The sequence below is a fragment of the Macaca nemestrina genome, chromosome 7 (genome assembly GCF_043159975.1).
Source record: "Macaca nemestrina isolate mMacNem1 chromosome 7, mMacNem.hap1, whole genome shotgun sequence".
Lineage (NCBI taxonomy): Eukaryota > Metazoa > Chordata > Mammalia > Primates > Cercopithecidae > Macaca > Macaca nemestrina.
Window position 1 is genome coordinate 141079090 of NC_092131.1, and position 15255 is coordinate 141094344.

At 42.2% G+C, this 15255-nt stretch overlaps 1 protein-coding gene across 1 annotated transcript in view; it reads left to right on the plus strand.

Moving 5' to 3' along the window:
* The window catches only part of LOC105489276 (RAR related orphan receptor A), a 741585-nt gene that overhangs the window by 211224 nt on the left and 515106 nt on the right, over window positions 1-15255 (plus strand). The window lies entirely within an intron of this gene.

Consider the following 15255-nt stretch of genomic DNA (forward strand, 5'->3'; position numbering starts at 1 on the left):
CCTCAGGAAATTATACAGAGCCCTTGAAGGTTTCTCAGTTTGGAAATAATGGGATTTGAGTTATGCTTTAGGAAGGGAATTCCAGCTTCAAGTTCAATGATGGATTAGAGCAGAGACTACAAAATCTAATTGTGCACCAAGACTGCCTGGGAAACTTTTCAAAATAAAGATGTGAGGGCCTTTTGTTGATATTCCTTGGTCAGTCTCTCTGAGGGTGAAGGTTTTGGAAGCATCTGGATTGGAGGAGGGAGGCCTTGATGGTTGTAACAATAGCCAGACATTATTATCTTCAATAAGCAATAAGAAAAGAGCCTCATTCACATTTTAGAGATGTGAATATTGGGCCTGAAAAGTATTGAGTCACTGCCCAAAGTCTTATCTGTGAAGCAGCAGCAATTCCAAACTAGAATCCTGGCTCTTCTTTTCCCAGTGTGTACATGCTTTCCGTGGTAAGATGCTAGCTGCTACTGGGGCAAAGAGAGAGCTTTCATCCTGGGCTGCAGGTGGGATGGTCTGAACTTGAGTAGTAGGAGAGAGGATGGAATGTAAGTGAAAGAGGTGGGAAGCTATGTGGAGGTGATACTGAGATGCTGACTTAATGTAGAGTCCTAAAGAGAGGGGAACAGAAAGACATAGATGAAGCATTTCAAACTTGCAAAATTCGGACAGTGGCAGCCCTATTAGGACTCGGAAGGAAGATGCAGCATTCAGAGCTGGTTTCATTGATACTTTACAAAGGGGCATTCTGTGGTGATGTGTTCGGAATTGGTGGGTTCTTGGTCTCACTAACTTCAAGAATGAAGCCGCGGACCCTCACGGTGAGTGTTACAGTTTTTAAAGATAGTGTGTCCAGAGTTTGTTCCTTCTGATGTTCAGACGTGTCCAGAGTTTCTTCCTGCGGTGGGTTCGTGGTCTCACTGACTTCAGGAGTGAAGCTGCAGACCTTCACGGTGAGTGTTACAGCTCATGAAGGCGGCGTGGACCCAGAGTGAGCAGCAAGATTTATTGTAAAGAGCAAAAGAACAAAGCTTCCACAGTGCAGTGTGGAAGGGGAACCAAGTGGGTTGCCACTGCTGGCTCCGGCAGCCTGCTTGTATTCCCTTATCTGACCCCACCCACATCCTGCTGATTGGTCCATTTTACAGAGAGCTGATTGGTCCATTTCGACAGGGTGCTGATTGGTACGTTTACAATCCTCTAGCTAGACCTAAAAGTTCTCCAAGTCCTCACCAGATTAACTAGACACAGAGCACTGATTGGTGTGTTTACAAACCTTGAGCTAGACACAGGGTGCTGATTGTGCTTATAAACCTTGACCTAGACACAGGGTGCTGATTGGTGTATTTACAATCCTTTAGCTAGACATGAAGGTTCTCTAAGTCCCCACGAGATTAGCTAGATACAGAGTGCTGATTGGTGCATCCACAAACCCTGAGCTAGACACAGAGTGCTGATTGGTGCATATACAATCCTCTGGCTAGACAAAAGTTCTCCAAGTCCCCACCGGACTCAGAAGCCCAGCTGGCTTCACCTAGTGGATCCCTTACCAGGGCCACCGGTGGAGCTGCCTGCCAGTCCCGCACCACCCGCCTGCACTCCTCAGCTTTTAGGTGGTCGAAGGGGCCAGGCGCTGCTGAGTAGGGGGTGGCGCCTGTCAGGGAGGCTCCGGCCCAGCAGGAGCGCACCGCAGGGGGCTCCGGCATGGTGGGCTCCAGGTCCTGAGCCCTGCCCCGCCGGGAGGCTGCTGAGGCCCGGCGAGAATTCGAGTGCAGCCCCAGTGGGCCCGCAGTGCTGGGGAACCCAGCCCACCCTCCCCAGCTGCTGGCCCGGGTGCTAAGCCCCTCACTGTCCTGGGCTGGCAGGGCCAGCCGCGGCTCAGAGTACAGGGCCCGCCGAGCCCAAGGCGGCTCCGAGTGCAGGGCCCTCCTAGCCCGCGCCCGCCTGAGCTCTGGTGGGCCCATGAGCGTCACGCGCTGCCGTGGTTCCTGCCGGCGCTTCTCCCTCCAAACCTCCCAGTGAGCAGAGGGAGCCGGCTCCGGCCTCAGCCAGCCCAGAGAGGGGCTCGCACAGTACAGTGGCAGGCTGAAGGGCTCCTCAGGCACCGCCAGAGTGGACGCGGAGGCTGAGGAGGCACCTCGAGCAAGGGCTGTTAGCACGTTGTCACCTCTCAGTGATGTCCAGCAGACACTTGCAAATGTGAATCTGGAGCCTCTGAGAGAGGTTAGCCATTCCTTCAGTGGTTAATGCTGAAGGGTGGTGTTGAAGGATATAGAGAGAGAAGAGAGGAGGTCAGAGGACAGGAAGTTGGTGTCAGAGCAGAAATCAGAAGCTTTTTGAGAAGTAGCAAAGGCACCAGGAGCATGCTGTGCTTTGGAGGTGAATTCTGGGGGCAGGCAGGCCCCGTCAGTGACCAGCCATTGGAGAGGTGGTCAGGCTACCACCAGGAACCCCATCAGGAGGGTAGATGGTCATTAGGAGAGTGGGGCAGTGGAGAAGCAAGGTGCATGAAAGTACGGTACCCATGGAAAAGTACAGATTTAAGAGACTTGAAGTAGCTGAATGGTTTCTTCTTTTGAGGGGAGTGCTGGAAAAGGTCAGAGTGGGGCAGAACGGGTTTCCCCCACTTCACTAACTTTTCCAGCCCAGAACAACCCCACATCTTCTGAGCATCTGTAACAATTATCCTCTGAACCAAACTATTTAGCGCGAAGACAAAACCTTCCATTGTCCTCAGCTTGGGGTGCAAGGCTGGTTAAAATTGCACAGATTGTATATTAGCAGGAAATAATGTTTGCTATATACTTGATAATCAACTAACAACACCAGGAATTACTACACAAAATGGAGGAAGAACCCAGGGGAAGACTTTTTTTTTTTTTTTTTTCCTTTAAAGAAAGGGCATGATGAAGGACAGACATGGGGAAAATTCTGTTACTTTAAAATGTGGGAAGCAGCGCCTGAGAACAAATGGGGTTATCATGACAATGTTAGAAATTTGGGGCGAGTGATGCCAGCAATATCAATTTCAGAGGAGCTGCGTGGAGCGGTGTGTCATGTATTCCACTGGGCATGTTCTGTGGTGCTGTGAAGCCAGTGCAATTCTTGTGCCTTGCAGCAACTGGGTCCTTTTGTATTAGAGAGCTTTGGAGATGTTAAGAGCATTTGGGGATCTTAGCAGAACTAAAAAAGATCCTTCTTTTCAGAGGGTGTATTAGATAAGATGGAAGAAAAATCAGAGGGGAATAGAGCTGGATAAGCTCTGTTTGCTTTAAGCCCTTCAGCCTGGATACATAGGTCTAGATTTTGTCTTAGGCTGTTTCAGGTATTCTCTGTGGCAAGGTGCACAGGTTAATTAGCTCAGGTACATGCACATTTAATGTGTGCATTGGCAGAGATAGATATATACATCCTCACCATTTTTGAGGATGTGTGTCTCTGGTATGTGTCAATATATGTATATATGAGTATATCATCATATACATATATATGCATATGTGTTATATGTATGGTTACTCCGAGGTCAGTATATTCATATATACATCTGTACTTATCCATGAGAACCTATGCACATGTTTTATATGAGTTCAGTATAGTATATACATGCATGCTTAGTGTATACATGCATGCAGATATATATACACATGTAAATATTTATGAATCCAAATATATATATGCATGTGCACGTGGAGTATTTCACTACACTACACACTACACATACACGTATGCTCCCACACGCCCTCACAATTTAGAGACCAGTGACACCTTATATTTATAAAGTACTTTCCATACTTTTCTGATTGTTTCTGCATCCTTTTTTTTCTATTTTGATTCCCAAAGCAATTTTAGAATGTTAATGGGGAAAGAAAAGCCCCGTAAAACTAGCAGGAAAGAAGCCACTGAGCTGTCCAAGGACACAGAGCAAGTCACAGCTAGAGCCAAGAGAGGCCCCAGGTACTTGCCACTCTAAGCCTACTACACTTTGCTGAGGAATCAGAAGGCAAGACTCCTCAGGATTAGTGAGGAGCCTGGATTATGAACAATTACGAAGATGTTCAGTTCCTCCACTTTTCTACTATGCATAGTAAAATATAAGGGGCTGACAAAGTGTCACACAAGAGAGTTCTTTTGAAGAATCTATTGTAATAAATAGAAAAGACAGTTGAATAGTTTTCTATATGAACAATGCTTCTAAGTGCTTAAGAAGAGCTTATATCATGTAGGTTGAGCAGGCATGCTACAATGCTTTGTATGGTATTCATTTGTTTTGTCAACCCTTTCGCTCCTTAAATAAAAGTAAACTTGCACTCACCCCTGTCAGAAGGATCAGCATGGAGAACTGGTGGAACTGGAGTTCATAAGGTTTTACGGTAACAGCGATTAGGAAGGAATGCACATGTGTTTGTCTCCAGGAAGGTTAGAAATGGAAATAAATGCAAAAATATGCTTTCTGGCATGTCATCACTTTTAATATGAAGATGGAAAGCACAAGACAGCTTTGTTTTGCCTTTTTGGGGGGCTCGTGGCTGGTTTTCTTTTCTTGCTTCCTGGTTTTTGTTAGAAACTTGTTCGGCCGGGCGCGGTGGCTCAAGCCTGTAATCCCAGCACTTTGGGAGGCCGAGGCGGGCGGATCACAAGGTCAGGAGATCGAGACCACAGTGAAACCCCGTCTCTACTAAAAATACAAAAAAATTAGCCGGGCGCGGTGGCGGGCGCCTGTAGTCCTAGCTACTCAGGAGGCTGAGGCAGGAGAATGGCGTGAACCCAGGAGGCGGAGCTTGCAGTGAGCCAAGATCGCGCCACTGCACTCCAGCCTGGGCAACAGCGTGAGACTCCGTCTCAAAAAAAAAAAAAAAAAAAAAGAAACTTGTTCATTTCCCACCCACTCCACACCCCCTCCCCCATGCTGAAATATCTGTCTAAGATCATCCTTTCAAGTGTTCAGACTTAGAGAAGGGAGAAGAAAAAGAAGTGTGATTTAAAATATATATGTACATCTTTTTTTTAAGCTTGCAAACTGGGATTTCTAGACTCAATTTGTGTTCTTGAGACATTGGAGTCAAGTTTATATATAGTTTTTGATGTAGGACCTAATTAGGCTCTCAGCATATCTTAATACTTTCTGCTACATCTGCATTAAAGATAACATTGCATACATTTGCATTTCATTTACATAAAAAAGTTAGCCATGCTGTATGTAACAATCACTTTCACCAAGTACCGTTGACAGCAAATATTTTGAATACGCATGTGAAAATCCATGTCCACACAAAGCCTGTCCTGGATTCTGTCGAATCTCTCACATTTGGAACTTGTTTTTGTGTAGTGTTACTTATTCCAATGGAGCCCTGGAGGTTAAGCCAACAAATAAAAACGTAGGAATCAAAAGAGCCTAATTTATGTGATATACTCAACTTGAAATATAAAGGCTCAGGTGATACTCTTTTGGATGTTGTTGATAATTTTAACAATAATGGTAATCAATGGTAATAATAATGGTGTGATTTTTATGATATGTTTTATAGGAAAGGGGATAACTTTGAAATAAAAATATTCATTCATTTCTTTATTCATTCATACATCTGTGGCTGAGCCTATATGGGGCAACCTTATTTCCAGGCCTCATTTAATGAATCTCAGGTTTATCTGGGCCATTTTACTTTAAAAGTAAGCTTTTACCAGGGCGACTACTCCACCAATTTCTCAAATGAGCTGCTGCTTGCCTCACACCCTGTGTCCAGCCAGGCACATTTTCACATTTCTCATTGCCCAGTGGCCTGCCTCCCCATTTCACCACATTCAGCTATTCTTTACTCCTTGTGGGTCCCGAAACCTCTGGGCAGGTTCTCTGGGGTGTGCTTCATCAACATCAGATGATGATGGGCATAGCTTATGACGATGTAGACTCTTCTGTGGTCTTGGGACCCAAAGCTCATAGAACACACCGCTTCCAAGGAGTGTTCTTTAAAAATGATCCTAACCAAACACAGCTGGGAATTGTTACATACTTTTACCTCTTCTTGGAGAGCCACATGCGCAGAGTAAAAATCTTGCTTAACTTTCTGTAAGTTGGTATTTCCCAAACCTTTGGAACCATGAAGTCACCTGTTTATCCTGGGAGACCAGTTTTCTGCAGTGATTTTGGAAATCACCATTCTATTTTAAGAACCGCAGAAGCAATGATGACAGCAACCATAATATTAGTGGCTAGCATTTGCTAGGAGCTTCTCGAATGTCAGGTGCAATGGACAGTAATTTATCTGTATTATCTCATCTAAATTCCCTCAAGAACTGTATGCCATTATTAGCACCATCTTAGAGATGAGAAGACTGAGACAGAGAGAGGTTAAATAACTTACTCTACGTTGTGGTACTAATAAGAGAAAAAGGGGAAACTGGAGCCCAGCTTATGCTCTTGTTTTTAGACCATCTACAGTCTCTCACAAAGCCTGATACTCTTCTGTTTCCAGGCTACTACTGCTAGTTCCTGCAGTCATCTCTCCGATATCATGACTCAAGCCCTCCTGTCATCTTGGCCACGTTCCCCCTCGTTTATCCATATTCCACGTAAACTGTGTTCATCATACTGAAAACAGACCCCTGGAGGAATTCTGAGGTCCAAGGATTTGGGCAAGGTCATTACCTCCTTTTTCCTGGACCATCTTCTTCAATTAATGCAACCTAAGACTGCAATAAGCTCTTTTACAGGTATATAATTTTGTATCATTTGGAGCATATTCTTAGAATTGTTCGGTATTCCTTCCCCCATGTATGCAGCTGATTTTTAAACACAGATCTGTGATCTATAGCAAGTTGCTCAATCTCTTTAAGCCCCACATTTTTGGTGAATAAAATAATAATAGCACAGACTTCATAGCATTGTGGCGGTGAACAGATGAGCACCTACACTTCTCAATACAGTGTGTTGTACATAATAACTTCAGTAAATATGAACTAGTATAATGATTGTGTTATTAGAAAATTAGAAATTGCAGTTGAGCAAAAAGCCTTTCTTCCAAACATTTTTGTGTATTTCAATGTAATTAATATTTTTTACTTAAAAATGTTGAATTAATATCTCAACTTATAAGAGCAGCTTTGTCAGTACATTTTAAATGATTCCCACAATGCTGATTTAGGCATTTTACATTTTGATATGCATTTTTAGCTGGTTTTCAAAGTCACAAGGCTCTAAGGAAAAAAACTAATCCTTAGTTGGCAGGAAAGTCCCTCCCCAAATCCTTGGATTAAAATAGAATCTGCCGCCAGGGCTTTCCTTGTCTTCTGTGATTGAGATCTGTCTCAGGTGGGAAGGCATCCAGTACCTGTGCATGGCGAGTTCATTCTTTAGAGACAGAATGTGCAACTTTAATATTTATTGATAGGCACACTAATTCTCTTGATGATGGTAATTAATGAGGTGCTTATATCTTATTTTGCGGTAGTTTAACAAGCTTCGGGCTATAGGAGAGATCCGGTGCTTGCTGTAAATGCTGAGAATCAAAGATGCTGGAGGAAAATACAGAAAATGGAGCAGGATAAATAAGGTTTTAGCCGATAAAATATCTCAGATTAAAAACACTCTCAAAATAAACCTTGGTAAGACAGAAGCATTTAAAAATCAGGGAGAGCTTGCTGGGGAGGAAAGTCACAGGTTCCCTATTCCTTGTTCCCTAAGCATGCTGTTAATTTTGACCATCCATTTGTCTTTCTACCCCTTTGGCTTGGTCTGTGTTCGCAGTGTGAAGTGAAAAATTGATAGGAAAATGTATTTCTTTTCTTAAGGCTTAGACAGTTACAGCCAAAATATTTTGTCATATTGGGTTTTGAATAATTGTGCCAAATCTACACTTAATTTTGTCTTAGACGGCTAGCCTTATGACCCTAGTTAACCTGTATTTTCTCTTGTTCTTTCATCCTTTGGAAATGAGGTTCACAGAATACAAATTCAGAAGAGCATAAATTCTAACTCCTTAGAAGACAGGAATAGAAGTCAAAGTGACCTCAATAAATCAAAGGCAAGTTGAAGTTCAATAGGGACAAATGTAAGGTAGGATACTTATGCCCAATAAATGGACTCACAGTTTTGAAATCATCTGGACATGACTGTGATGGAAAAGTGTCTCTCAATGACATGAGGAAGCCGCAGCCTTGTGTAAGGACCTACTGTGTGCCAGGCATTTTGCATAAGTCAGCTTGCTTACAAATACACTGTTATAATTTCAACAGTAACTCTCAAAGCTGTATATAATTTGTGCTCTCATTTTATAGATGTGGAAGCTGAGGCCAGGAGAGGTTAAATAATTCGCCCAAATGTTCACAGTTAGTGATTTAACTGGTTTTAGATCCTGCTGTATCTACTTGACCAAGCGTACTTCATTACAGAGCTGTTATTTAAAAAGCCAACCCGGCTGGGCGCGGTGGCTCACGCCTGTAATCCCAGCACTTTGGGAGACCTAGGCGGGCGGATCACCTGAGGTCAGGAGATCGAGACCATCCTGGCTAACACGGTGAAACCCTGTATCTATTAAAAATACAAAAAATTAGCCGGGCGTGATGGCAGGCACCTGTAGTCCCAGCTACTCAGGAGGCTGACGCAGGAGAATGGCGTGAACCCAGGAGGCGGAGCTTGCGGTGAGCTGAGATCGTGCCACTGCACTCCAGCCTGGGCGACAGAGCGTGACTCCGTCTCAGAAAAAAAAAAGCCAACCCAGTTCTTGGCTATATTAACTGAGACTTTACTTGAGAACCAGATAATAACCTTTCCAGTATACTACACATTAATTAAAATGTAAAAGAAAAATGAATAGGAGAAACTGGAGCAAGTCCAAAAATACCCCACCTAGCAACAAAGGCAACGAGAGAAAATTTTTTAATTGGCCTAATAGGTAACAGGCTCAAGGTGTTTGGGATTGCTTAGCTATGAAGAATGCAGCTACAAGGGTGAGTGACACTAATTCTGTAGACATCTAAAAGACAGTAATAAAGATTCACATTTTACATCAATATTTGCAGTTAACAAAGTATTTCCATGTCAGTTATCATACTGGTTTCTCACAGCAGTCTTCTGGAGCAGGAGTCGGCAAACTTTTCTGTAAAGGGCTAGATAGTTAAATTTGTTTGGCTTTATGGGCCATGAGGTCTCTATCACAACTCCGCAACAGAAGCAGCCAGAGGCAGTTCATAAACAAATGGGCATGACTATGATCCAATAAAACTCTATTTACAAAAAGATATGACGAGCTGGATTTGGTTCTCCAGCTGTGGTAATGTGAATACATATTATTGTTTCCATTATTCAGATGAGAAAATTGAGGCTCAGACAGGTAAAGTGACTTATCCCATGCAACTGAATGCGTAAACAATGTGTCTGCAACTCAATTCACTTTCTCTGGTTATAGTTTGGTGCTCCACAAACTAAATTGAAGACATGTACCCAGAAAGATTTCAGGGAAGTTTGTCATCCCAAGATACTGTTTACCTGTGATCGTAATTAAAATTGGGAGCAGACGAATCAAGAAGTTAGATGAGGCTGGGAGTGCAGTGGCTCTCGCCTATAATCCCAGCACTTTGGGAGGCCAAGGCAGGCGGATCACTTGAGCTGAGGAGTTCAAGACCAGCCTGGGCAACATGGTGAAACCCCGTCTCTACAAAAATTACAAAAATTAGACAAGTGTGGTGGTGTGTGCCTGTAATCCCAGATACTCAGGAGGCTGAGGTAGAAGGATTACTTGAGCCCTGGAGGTCTGGGCTGCAGTAAGCTGAGATTACACCACTGTACTCTAGCCTCGGTGACAGAATGAGACCCTGTCTCCAAAAAAAAAAAAAAAAAAAAAAAGTGATAACCTGGTTTAGTGAAACAGTGTTTGCCAGGCATTTGAGAAAGGATATTTTATCAGAAAACATTTATGTGCTAGCCTCCAATGTCTGTTATTAAAGTGATTGCTTAAGAATCTTTCTGAGACATGAATTTTGGTTGAATTATAGCATGCCTTTCCCTGGGAGAGAGAATACATTAGATGGCTTACAAATTCATCTGTCCAGTTATCTTGGTAGAACTTAATTTTAACTAGCAAAGGGTAGGATTGAGAGAGAATAAGGCAAGAGGAACAAGTTAGTGTTTGTTTGTGAGACTTGTGATGGGGAGGAAGGTTGTCAGCAAAGATTACTGTACCAATTTGGGTGCCCTATAGGAACAAATTGGGAGAACGGTGATAGTATTAGCTGAATTTACTGCATACTTAATATCATCTTCTAGCACATGTTTTACATGCTATGCTTGAATTAATTCATTTAATCTTCCAAACAATCTTATGAGATAAGTGATGTTTTTTATTTCCGTTTCAGAGGTAGGAAAACTGAGGCACAAAGGCTCACAGTAAATATTGAAGAGGGCGCACATCAAAATCATGTTTTCTATAATCTGCTAGTGAACACTCCCCTTCCTGGTCAGTTCTGGTGAATGGAAGCTCCACACCCCTGCAATGTTTGGACTGCGTGCCTGTGCGTTTCATGCAATTGGCCAGACCAGGTGATCTCTCAGCTCCTTGTTTCTTTAATAGAGATGTAAATTGAGGGAAGCTGTGGAGAAAACAAAGGGCAAGCTCTTTGGAAATGAATGCCTCATTCCTAGTGAAGCTTGAGGATTGGTGGCATGAACTCTAAGTGAAGAATATTTCTTCTTGTTTGCTGAAAGAATCCTTAAGTAGGCACTTGGTAGCAAGTTTCGTTAAGCCTAACCTGCTTGAGGGCTAAACCCTCATAAATCAAAATAGCTCAAGTGACTGCAGTAAATGCCAGGTACCCAGCAATGCCTAGAGTAATTCAGTCTGCTTTATGAGTGTCAAATAGCTAATACTTTTTATGTTCCTTTTTTTTTTTAATGTGTAGGAAAGCTTTTGCAGATACACTTTCAGTGAGAGTATTTTCCCAGTATCTCCCTTGAGAAAATGGAAACCGCACCCTGTTTCCTCTTTAGATTACAGGGTTTTTTGTTTGTTTGTTTGTTTAAGCCACTATTCTCACAGATACTTTAAGTAAGATTTATACATTTAAAAGCAAACAACAAAAGCAAAACTTTTGTCATTTTATTAGTCTTAACATCATTAGTTTTAGGATATCATTATTAGACTTCCTTCTCACATTTCTATCCTTCTAAGAAAATTCTCTTAGAATTCAGGAACTTTAATAACAGTTCTATAGAAGAGAAACAGATTGAGTGATGAGATAATGGATCTCATCAGAGAATGGATCAAGGAAGAGAATGCAGAAGATACAGATGGTGGAGGAAAAGGAAAGAAATACAAAATGAAGATAGGAAGGAATGGACAAGAAGCCAGAAGTGTGTGCAGTTGAATGAGGTGGGTGGGAGGAAAGCTGGATTTGGAATCAGAAGATATGGGTTCAGTTCCTACCTCTGCCTTTGCCTAACTGACCTTTGCCTCCTCACTTGACTTCATCAGAATCTTTTCATATCATGAAGTAATAATCATATAAGCCTTACACGATGTTTAGGTGACATGATGTAGTTGAAATGTGCTTGGCTTAATCAATATATATGCATGGAATCTAAGAGTTTCAGAATAACAGCAGAACATTGGGAGAGCGTTGATAGTATTGGCTAAATTTACTGCATACTTAATATTATCTTCTAGCACATGTTTTACATGCTGTGCTTGAATGTTCTACATGCTATGCTGACTATGTCGAAGCCCATGTCCAAAGGAACCAGGCTCATTGATGTAAGTAGAAATAGGAGGGAAGAACCTGAGGGAGTAAATTTATTTGAGTACTCTCAGCCAACAGTCTTCATCTCCAGGTTCTAAAGTCATGAAATGTTCCTATCGTCCACTGGGCATTACACAGCACCCCCTTGCAACTAAGTCCTAGTATGACTTAGGTGATGTTTTTATTTCCATTTCAGAAGTAGGAAAAGTGAGGCACAAAGGCTCACAGTAAATATTGAAGAGAGGGCACATCAAAATCATGTTTTCTGTAATCTGCTAGTGAACACTCCCCTTCCTGGTCAGTTCTGGTGAATGGAAGCTCCACACCCCTGCAATGTTTGGACTGCATGCCTGTGCATTTCATGCGATTGGCCAGACCAGGTGATCTTTCAGCTCTTTGTTTCTTTGATAGAGAGTACTTGCAACTAAGTCCTAATATGACCAAGGTCACTAATTTTCGCTAAAACTTTTTAAGCCAAGAATAGGGTCTAGGATATGGACCGTCTTAGATATGGATTCTTTTTATTTTTTATTTTTTATTTTTTTATTTTTTATTTTTTGAAACGGAGTCTCACTCTGTCGCCCAGGCTGGAGTGTAGTGGCCGGATCTCAGCTCACTGCAAGCTCTGCCTCCCGGGTTCACTCCATTCTCCTGCCTCAGCCTCCCGAGTAGCTGGGACTACAGGCGCCCGCCACCTCGCCCGGCTAGTTTTTTGTATTTTCTAGTAGAGAAGGAGTTTCACCGTGTTAGCCAGGATGGTCTCCATCTCCTGACCTTGTGATCCTCCCGTCTCAGTCTCCCAAAGTGCTGAGATTACAGAGAGATGGATTCTTAAAGGGATTATTTTAGCATTTCAGGGACATCTCAGACGGGACTCAAGATGACTCTACCTGAAACAGAACCTCTGTATGATAGTATTAGATTCAAGTCCCAGGGTGCCCTGAAAAATTGCCTGTCCCAAATTCTCTCAACTAAAAGTTTTTCCTCTCAAAAGCTAGGGATTTTCGTAAGCCAGATTTACATTTAATTCTACTCTTCCAGTGTCTTTCTTTTTAACTCACCATCTGACAAGGAATAGTTAGTATATAACCCAAAGCATATGTGGTAAGCTTGTTCCTCCCTGCCTAAATATGAGTTTAATAAAAAATAGCAGTTAAACATATGTTAAAAATGAAGCAGTACAGTTGGGGGCAAAGACGAAAAGGCAACACAACTGTTTATTAGTTGCGTTTTTCATTTTCATGTTCATAGAATTTTAAGACTCATTTTTTTCCCAAGCTGCAGCCAGATCTGCACAGTTGCATACCCTGTTGGGGTCTGTATTTCCTACAGATGAACGCTAGGCTGACATGTCGAAGCCCATGTCCAAAGTAATGAACACCAATTAGCCAATTAATGGATTAGAATCCTTTTTATGTGCCAATTGCCCAGGTTAATCATGTCAGGACTAATAATATTTTACCTCAGGAGAGAGCTTTGACGTTACTTACAGAAATCAGTTTAAGTAAGTGTTGAGTGACCTTGGTTCTGTGGATTGTAGTTCAAGATTTGTGAGGTCTAAACATAGTCAAGACAAATCAGGTGTTTCGATTTCTCACTGTTGTTAACAGCTTCAGTAACGCCATCTATCTGAATTAAAATTAAAGATCAGTCTTGACCTTATAGGTGTAAATAGACAGTCTATTAGCCAGTTTTTCTTTCCTGTATCATAAGGATGAATCAAGGTGGACATCTTTCATCTTGGTGTATTTCCACCAAGCCAAACACAGTTGTTTAAGCGTAGGTCTATGTCCAGAGTTGTGGTGGTTTCTTTCATTAGAGTGAAACCAGGGCTGCAAGCCCTAAGCTTTTGTTGAAATGTGCATCCTTCCTATAATAAATTTTTACTCCATCTTAATGAAATCAATGGCAACTCTCTTACCCATCCCTCTCCCGGAATGGGCTACTTTATAGGGAAAGAAAGGCAGTATCAGGACCGAGAGGGGGGATGGAGAACACCAAATTTCTTCTAACAGCGATGGCACTGAAAAGCTTTTAATACTCAAAGTGATGAATCACTAATGGCATATAACACTTTTTCAGATTCACATTCGTATTTGCTACTCACAGCAGTCTTGTGAAGCAGTAGGCAAGGTGTCTGTTTTAAAGTCCACCTTCAAGATAAGGAAATTGAGACTCTGATAGGATGTTTATCCTATCAGAGTTGGTAAGTGACAGGACCTGATCCTTTCTATACCTCGTGTCTTTCTAATTTCATCGAATGGATAACTTTCTATCCCTGGAGCTGCCCTTGGCCAGAGTCAGCAGAGAGGAAGAAAAGCAGTATGCCTGTTCCTGTAATTTTTCTACATCAACATCATTTATTTCCAAGTCATTTTCATCATTTGAGAATGGGTGTATGTATGTAACTTTTCAAAAGCATAGTGTACTCAGTTGTGGATTTTTTTTTTCTAATGGACTCAAGTAAAAGGCATTAAAAAGGGGTAAGTCAAATGTGTACAAAGGAGAAGAATTCCATCTGCATGGACGTTTTTTTCCATAGGATTTCTCCCATTCTTGGAAATGATAGCATAAATGACCCGACTGTAGCTATAAGTCACAGGTAGAAAGTTTAGTTTTCCTTGCCTTCTGTGAGTCAAATTGACTCCACCCATCAGGGAACAGCCCAGTTTCAGACATGACCCTCTTCCTCAGGGCTGACCTGTGGTCATTCCTGTTCATGCGTTCTTGATCACCTGCTCCAGAGACCCAGCTGATATACCTGGCTTGTGGGTGCAGCTGGAATGTGGCGAGATCTCTTGAGAGAACTAAATCAAATATTTTCATTAGCCCCCTTAAACCCAAGAAAGTAAATTCTTGGGTCCCATGGAGGAAAAAGTACAGTTATGAGATGCATTAGACAGTGGGTTTCATTTTTTGTCGTTCATTTACTACACACAAACACACACACACACACACAGAATTTTGAAATTCTTTATACCTCCACATGTTTATCTAAAATTTGACATTTAAATTTTTTTTATCAGAAGTTTAAATAGTTCAGTAGCAGGGGATTTAATTTCTGGCATTTTATAAATATTTACATTTAAAAATAAAACTTGTCGCTTTTGAAATGTATCTAGTGAAATCTAAATACTATTTTGGTGTAAATATTTGCTGTCATTCTTTTTTTGAGATGGAGTCTGGCTCTGTCGCCCAGGCTGGAGTGCAGTGGTGTGATCTCAGCTCACTGCAGGCTCTGCCTCCTGGATTCACGCCATTCTCCTGCCTCAGCCGCCTGAGTAGCTGGGACTACAGGCACCTGCCACCACGCCCGGCTAATTTTTAGTAGACACAGGGTTTCACTGTGTTAGCCAGGATGGTCTCGATCTCCTGACCTCGTGATCCGTCCACCTCAGCCTCCCAAAGTGCTGGGATTACAGGCATGAACCACCGTGCCTGGCCTGTCATTCATTTTTTTAAAAAATACACGAGCAAGCTCTTTTTTGATACCGAAAACTTCTACATCTTTTTTCTTACATTTCTATTATC